The following is a 7,143-nucleotide window of genomic DNA, read 5'->3' as shown; positions in this document are numbered from 1 at the left end:
CACAATCAATAAAACACAAAAATCTTTCCACTAGTTTCTGATTATAGTTAACATCCATCCTACACCATCAATGATGTTCCTCATTCCACAACCTCTGCAGAATTAAGCTTTGATTTCTAGTAGTTTCCTGTCAGTTATTTTTAAATAATCTTCAGCAAGATTCTGTTTGGCATGTAAGTGAGCTGAACAGAACATTTCAACAGGCATCTCAAGTAGACAAAGCAAATTATTGTGATAAACTGTGAAAAGATCTGAGTTAGAAGATAAACAGAGAAGAATATACTTGGTATTTCTCAAGTTATAAGAACCAAAGGATAAATTTAAGCCTCAAGTTACAATAATGAAGAATTCCCTGGGCAAAATATTGAATGACGCAGGAAGCATCAGAAGAAAGAATACATAGAGTCTATTGTATCAAAAATATTGATCTACACTGCAACATTTTAGGAAATAGCATACAATCAAGAGCCAGTGATACTGAGGTAAAATGTTCCAGTTGCACTGAGGGCTTTGGCAAAAAAAAATATAGCCTCAGGAACTGATGGCACACCAGTTAAAATATTTCAACAAGTAAATACAACTTTGGCTCACAAGCTTATGCCAAGACAGCTACTTGACCAACTGATTCACAGTTGATTCTCATTCCAACAAAAGTTGATCCAACGAGCCAGAAATTATTGAAGCATAAAATTAATGTAATTTAGCTATGTTGTTGTAGCTATGCAGTTGTTAGGTGCTGTCGAGTATGAGTCATAGTGATCCTAAGAACAACAAACCTGAATCTCTTCCTATCGTATGCCATCCTCACTATCTCTGATATACATGTTCGCATTGCTGCAGTCATTGTGTTACTGCATCTCAATGGGGATCTACCGCTCTTTAGTGGAATCTCCACCCTTCCTAGTATGATATCTTTTTCCAAGGAATAGCCTCTCTGGCAACATGTCCAAGTTATTATAGACAAAGCTTTACCATCCTTGCCTCCAAGGAACACTTTGGCTGCACCTTCCAAGACAAATCTGTTTGTTCTTTTGGCAGTTCATGGAATAGTCAGTACTCTTTTACTGCATTACAACTCAAAGGCTATATCAATTCAGCTATATTATTGTTGTTAAGTGCCGTCGAGTCACTTGTTACTTACAGTGACCAACAGCTCTGAACCCTGCTCTATCCTGAGCCAACCTCATTGTGGCCAATATACCCACCCTCATTACCCCAGTCACTGAGTCAATCCATCTCAACCAAGGTCTTCCTCTCCTGCACTGTTCCTCCACCCTCCCAAGCAGGCTATCCCTCTCCAAGTTCTGGTCCCTCTTTGCAAAATGTCCGAAGAAAATCAAACGGAGAATCCTTGCCTCTAAGGAACAGTCTGGTTTCAACTTCTCTAGAATGAACCTGTTTGTTCTCCTGGCGGTCCTCAAAAATTTAGGTATAGGACAATGCAAATTGAAGCCAGATAAGACATCTTTACACACCTATAAGGATGACTACAAGAAATTTTTTTTAAATAGAGACAATACGAAATAATGACAAGTATGGCAAGAAACTAGACTCATATGTTGCTCATGAGAATGTAAAAATGGTAGTTACTGGAAAATTGTTTAACAGTTTCTTTAAAAATTAAAAACATAGTACAATATGATCCAGCATTTGTACAGCTTGGAATTGATCTAATTAAAACTTTTTGGGGGAAGGGCAGACTTCGTAAGTAATTCCTATTTAAAACTGCATACAAATATTTGTTGCAACTTTATTCGTAATAGCAAAACCCAATAACAGTGTAGATATCTTTTTATTAGGTGAATGGTAAAACTTACTGTGGTATCTCCATATCATGTGATAACTTTGTTGTTACATGTCATCACGTCAATTTTAGGTCATAGATTTCCATGAGACATGGTAGAACTTCTCCATAGGGTTTTCTGGGGTTTGTTTTTTTTTCTATAATCTTTACTAAAGCAGGTTGTCAGAGCTTTCTCCTGTGAAGTCATTGGGTAGGTTTAGACCACCAACCATTTGGTTAACAGCTGAATTCTTAACAGTTTGCATCACCAAGGATCTTTCATAAAATATTACCCAGCCATAAAAATGAATAAATTATTCATACATTCAAGAAACTGGATGAATCTCTATAATATGCTTAGTAAAAAGCCATTCTCAAAAGGTTACATAATACATTATTCCATTTATATAATATTCTGAAAATGACAAAATTATAGGACTGAGGGAAAATGTTTGTGATTGCCAGTACTTAAGGAGGTAGGTGATAATGAGCTCTAATAACTTATCAGTTAAGCCATTTTCAGATAACCCAAAGGTCAGCAGTTCAAAAATCCCCAGTCTTCTTCTGTAGAGGTTATACACTTGGAAACCTAACAGGGCACTTCTCTGTCCTACAGCATTTTTATGAGTTGAATTTGACATAATGTCAGAGACTTGTTTGGGCTTGGCAAGGAACCATTTGAATATAAGAGCATCTTATTGAATTCTTATTGTGATTAGATTTCTTATTGTTTTGGAAGGGTAGGGAGTTTAGACTCCATGTCTTGGTGGTGGTTGTTATGTGTCATTGAATCTGAACTGACTCACAGCTCAATCTTCAGCAGGATTTCAGAAGTAGTAGATCACAAGGTAGGAAACTGCCCATCCTTCTCTTGCAGAGTTGTTGGTGGATCCAAACCTTGTGCTTTTGATTTGACAGCCCAGCCCCTTACCACTAAGCTATCTTTGAAAAATACAGTCTGTCACAAAGAACTAAGTAAATTGAAAAAGTCATACATTTCATAAGAGAAGGTGCCCTGAGTCTCAGTCTACAGTGTTTCCTCTTCCCTCCTTCACACATTGCCTCTTTGATTTCCCAACTGTGGTCCTCTCCACAAAATTGCCTTGGAGTAACATGGACTTTAGTTAAGGCAAATCAAATAAATGTTAAATATAATGGCAAGTCTATAGATTAACTGATGTAATTGCTATAGCTGATTTGAATTGTCAACCTAGAACATTCTAGAACTGGTAGACATTTTACTTCTTGGACATAATTTTTTTAAATGCCTATTATCTTAAAAAATGATAAAGTAGCTGCCTTTCTTGTCTGTTGGTGCAATAAAAGGAAAAAAAAAAGGATGAAGATACTCTATGCAGTTGCACTCTCCAAAGTGCTAATAGGGAGCTCTGGTCACCAAGGGGCAAGGGGTTGTGCTCATAACAAAAGCAGGAGGTTCAAATCCACTAACTGCTCCATGGAAAAAAGATGAGCAATCTCCTCTTACGTGATTTACAGCTTCTGAAAACGTCTTGGAGGGTCAGGTGTGAGTCAGCTCCAATGTGCCCTTAGAAATTGTTAGTGAAGACAACTGTTAGTGAAAACACAGAGTTTTGAGAGTTGCTAAAAACAATAATTTTCATTATTTGGTTCCCTAGTAGGTTCACTGTGGGCTACTAACTGAAAGTTAAGCAGTTTGAACCCTCAAGCCACTCTGCAGGAAGAAGATGGGGCAGTCCCACAAGGTTTACAGCCTTCAAAACCCAATGGTTGGTCACCAGTTGACTCAACAGCATTGAATTTGATTAATGGTCATATAAGACAGAAATAATTAGGTGAATATTCAAGATTCCCTTAAGTTGAACATTTTTCAGAGGTGAGAGGCCTTTAACTACAGTTTCAGACAAAGAGAAAATTCAATCACTTAGTAGCTGGGAAGAGAGTTAGTTACTCAGTCCCAAAAACAAATTTGTGGATGAGAATTGCCAGAAGTTCAAACTTGATGTAGAAGCGGCCATGGCACCCAAGGATATCATTGCTGATGTCATATGGGTCCTGGCTGAAAGCAAAGCAAAAAAAAGTGTATTATACTGAATATATAAAGGCATTTGACTGTGTGAATAATAACATGGCTAACATGAGAAGAATGGAAATTCAAGAACACTTAATTTTTCTCATGTAAAATCTGTACCTAGATCAAGAGGCTGTTTTGCAAACAGAGTAAGAGAATGCTACATAGTTTAAAATTAAGAAAGGAGTGTGTCAGGGTTTATCCTTTCTCCACACCTATTCAGTCTGTATTCTGAGCAAATTATTCCAGAAGATGAACTATGTAAAGAAGAATGTGACATTAGGATTAGAGGAAGACTCATCAATAGCCTTTATTATGTAAATGATACAACCTTGCTTGCTGAAAGTGAGGCGGACTGGAAGCACTTAACTGACTTAACTGCAGAGGATCAAGGATTATAGCCTTCAATATGAATTGCATCTCAACATCAAGAAAACAAAAATTCTCACCAATGGACCAAAAGACAATGTTGTGATGTTGTTGTTGTTGTCAAGTGCCATTGAGTCAAGTAAGACTCAGTGATTCTATGAACAAAAGATGAGCCCTGTTATATAACTATCATTGTTTCTCTGATGTGTCCATAGGGTTTCCAAAGGCATGTTTAGGAAATGGATGTCAATTCTGCTTCCAAGCCTGTCTTAATCTGGGAGCTCTACCACTGTCCACTTAGTTGTTTTCATGTGTCGTCAAGTCACCGATGAGATTCATAGTTACCATATGTACAACAGCTCTGAAGCCTGCCAGGTCCGGAGCCAGTCTCACTGACTCTGACAAATCTATCCCTCATTGCCCTAGTTACTGTATCAATCCATCTCATCTGGTTTCTTCCTTTCCTGCACTATCCCTTCCCCCTTCAAAGCATGGTGATCCATGGTAAGTTCAAGACTCTTTTCCAGCGACACAACTCAAAGGCATCAATTCTTCTTCTGCCACCTTTAACCACTGTCCAGCTTTCTGATGCATAGCAAGTAATTGCAAAGACAATGTCCTGGATCAGGGGCACCTTAGTCTTTAGACTGACATTATTGCTTCTCAGTACTCTGGAAAGCTCCCAATTTACCCGATACAATTTGTCTTTTGATTTCCTGAGTACTGATGCCAAGAGTGTTGGTTGTAGAGCTGAGCAAGCTGTAACTGTTAACAGCCTCAATTTCTTCTCCATCCATCCTGGTGCTGCCAATTGTACCAATGTGGGTAACCATTACAGCATTTGACATACCAGTGGCACAACGTTCAGTATCATAGCAACCCCAAGTTATCTCAGTACAACAAATTTACAGACCAGTGTTGTATCACTTAGAATAATATCATTATATATGGAGAAAAGATTGAAAGAGTCAGAAACTTCATCTTACTTGGATACATGATCAATACATTTAACATTAGCAGTCAGGAGGTCAAGAGACCTATTGCACTAGGAAACTCTGCAGTCAGGGTCTTCTGCAAATTACTGAAAAGCAAAAATGTCAGTTTGAGGACTAAGCTGCACACAGTTCAGGCCATGGTCTTTTCAGTCATTTGCTGTGAATCTGCGCCATGAATAAAGATGCCTCAGGAAGAATTGATGCCTTTGAACTGTGGTGTTAGGGAAAACTACAGAATACCCCATGTATTTCCCAAAGAATGAGTAGATAAGTTTTGCAGGAGGTGTAGCCAGAGAGCTCCTTGGAGATAAAGATGATAAAGCTTCATTTCACATACTTTGGGCATATTGCTAGGATTGAAAGGCTGTTCCTGGAGAATGACATCATACTTGGAAAGATGAATGATGAAAGAAAGGAAGAACCTCAACCAGATGGACTGACACAGTGATGGCAGCAATAACTCAGATGGGTCAGAGATTGTGAAATGGAACAATATAAGACAAGGATCAGGCTTTTGTTCATAAGGATGCTATGAGTCATACTCAATTTGATGGCCATTCAAATCCATCAGCTGCTCTACAGGAGAAGGATGAGCAATCTCTTCCTGTGTGATTAATTGTCTCTGGAAACCTGCTGGAAGGTCAGTTATGGGTCGGTTCCAACTTGACAGTACACACAGCAACAACAACAACATGTGGCTTTGAAGGTTATCAGATCACTCCTATTCATATTTTAAAGTGCTGCTTTTATTCTATTAAATGGGCTCAGGGAGTCCCACCAGTGATGGTGACAAGAATACAGTCAGAATGCTGTCCAAAGTCTCTAGCTGTAGTAAATTCAGCAGCTTAAAAAAGAGAGCTAAGTATAGAAGTGTTTAAGACATCCAATGCTGACTATTTTTATATAAAATATGATAATTTAGGTTGAAATATATAAGTCTTTGTATTAACAGAACAACATGATATTGGAGTATAACATATGTTGAACATTTGATAAACACTTAGAACTTTAACTTGAAATCAACCCTAGAATATAGATACTACCAGGATATTTAAGAGAAGCTAAGAATGACTATTTCAATAATTTTTGTTTAATTTATTAGATTTATGATAATTACTTATGTGCTTAAGATGGTTTGTCATAAAATTGAGAACACTTGAGATGAAAATTGAATATATTAAATCTATAAAGGCATTTTGAATGTTTAAAGGAATTTAAGTTTGAAAATATATCTAAACATCAATCAAGGTCTTTTTAAATTGATTTGTTAAAATTGCATAGATTTAAAAATAGAAGGAGAATATATGCAAATTTAGGAAGTAGGCTTTAAAATTTATAACTTAGTAAATTATTAACTTTTAAACCAATTTAAGCTTCTGAAAAGCTTCTGAAAAATAGTTTCAGTAATAAAATCGGCCCCCAAAGACATAAAATCTTTCACATTGATAATGTTACCTGCACATATGAAATGAATAGTTACTATTACGGGGAATTCTTATCAGAATTTTCCATCACTTCTCTGAGTCCTGCCACGTTCCAGTGACACAGTTCTAAACACACCTGGATTAGCCACTTGGTGAATAGAAGGGCTGTCTTTACTTAATCGGTCATCTCCCAGCAGCTGTCATGTTGCCTGGGAAGGCAGATGTTAGGTAAACATTTGTTTGAATTAAACTTAATTAGCTTCATTTTTCAAGTCCTATTTTAGAATGACATATCCTGAGACAGTGGTCCTGAAGAGGCTTTGTGTTTATGGCGCACTTTCAAACACTACAATTCTGGAAAGCATCCTTCAGCGTTTGAAGATTTGAAAGTTGCTGAAATATATCACCCATAATTGCAACCTGAGTGCTAATATAATGATAACTTTGAGGAGTGTTTACTCCTGTCCATCTCTCTCTGCTGTTTGGGAAGAGCAATTAACTGTCATGTTGTTGTTATGTGCT

Source organism: Elephantulus edwardii, unplaced genomic scaffold (genome assembly GCF_000299155.1).
Source record: "Elephantulus edwardii isolate Elephantulus edwardi_28Jun2011 unplaced genomic scaffold, EleEdw1.0 scaffold00177, whole genome shotgun sequence".
NCBI classification, from domain to species: domain Eukaryota; kingdom Metazoa; phylum Chordata; class Mammalia; order Macroscelidea; family Macroscelididae; genus Elephantulus; species Elephantulus edwardii.
This window is presented reverse-complemented; position numbering follows the sequence as displayed.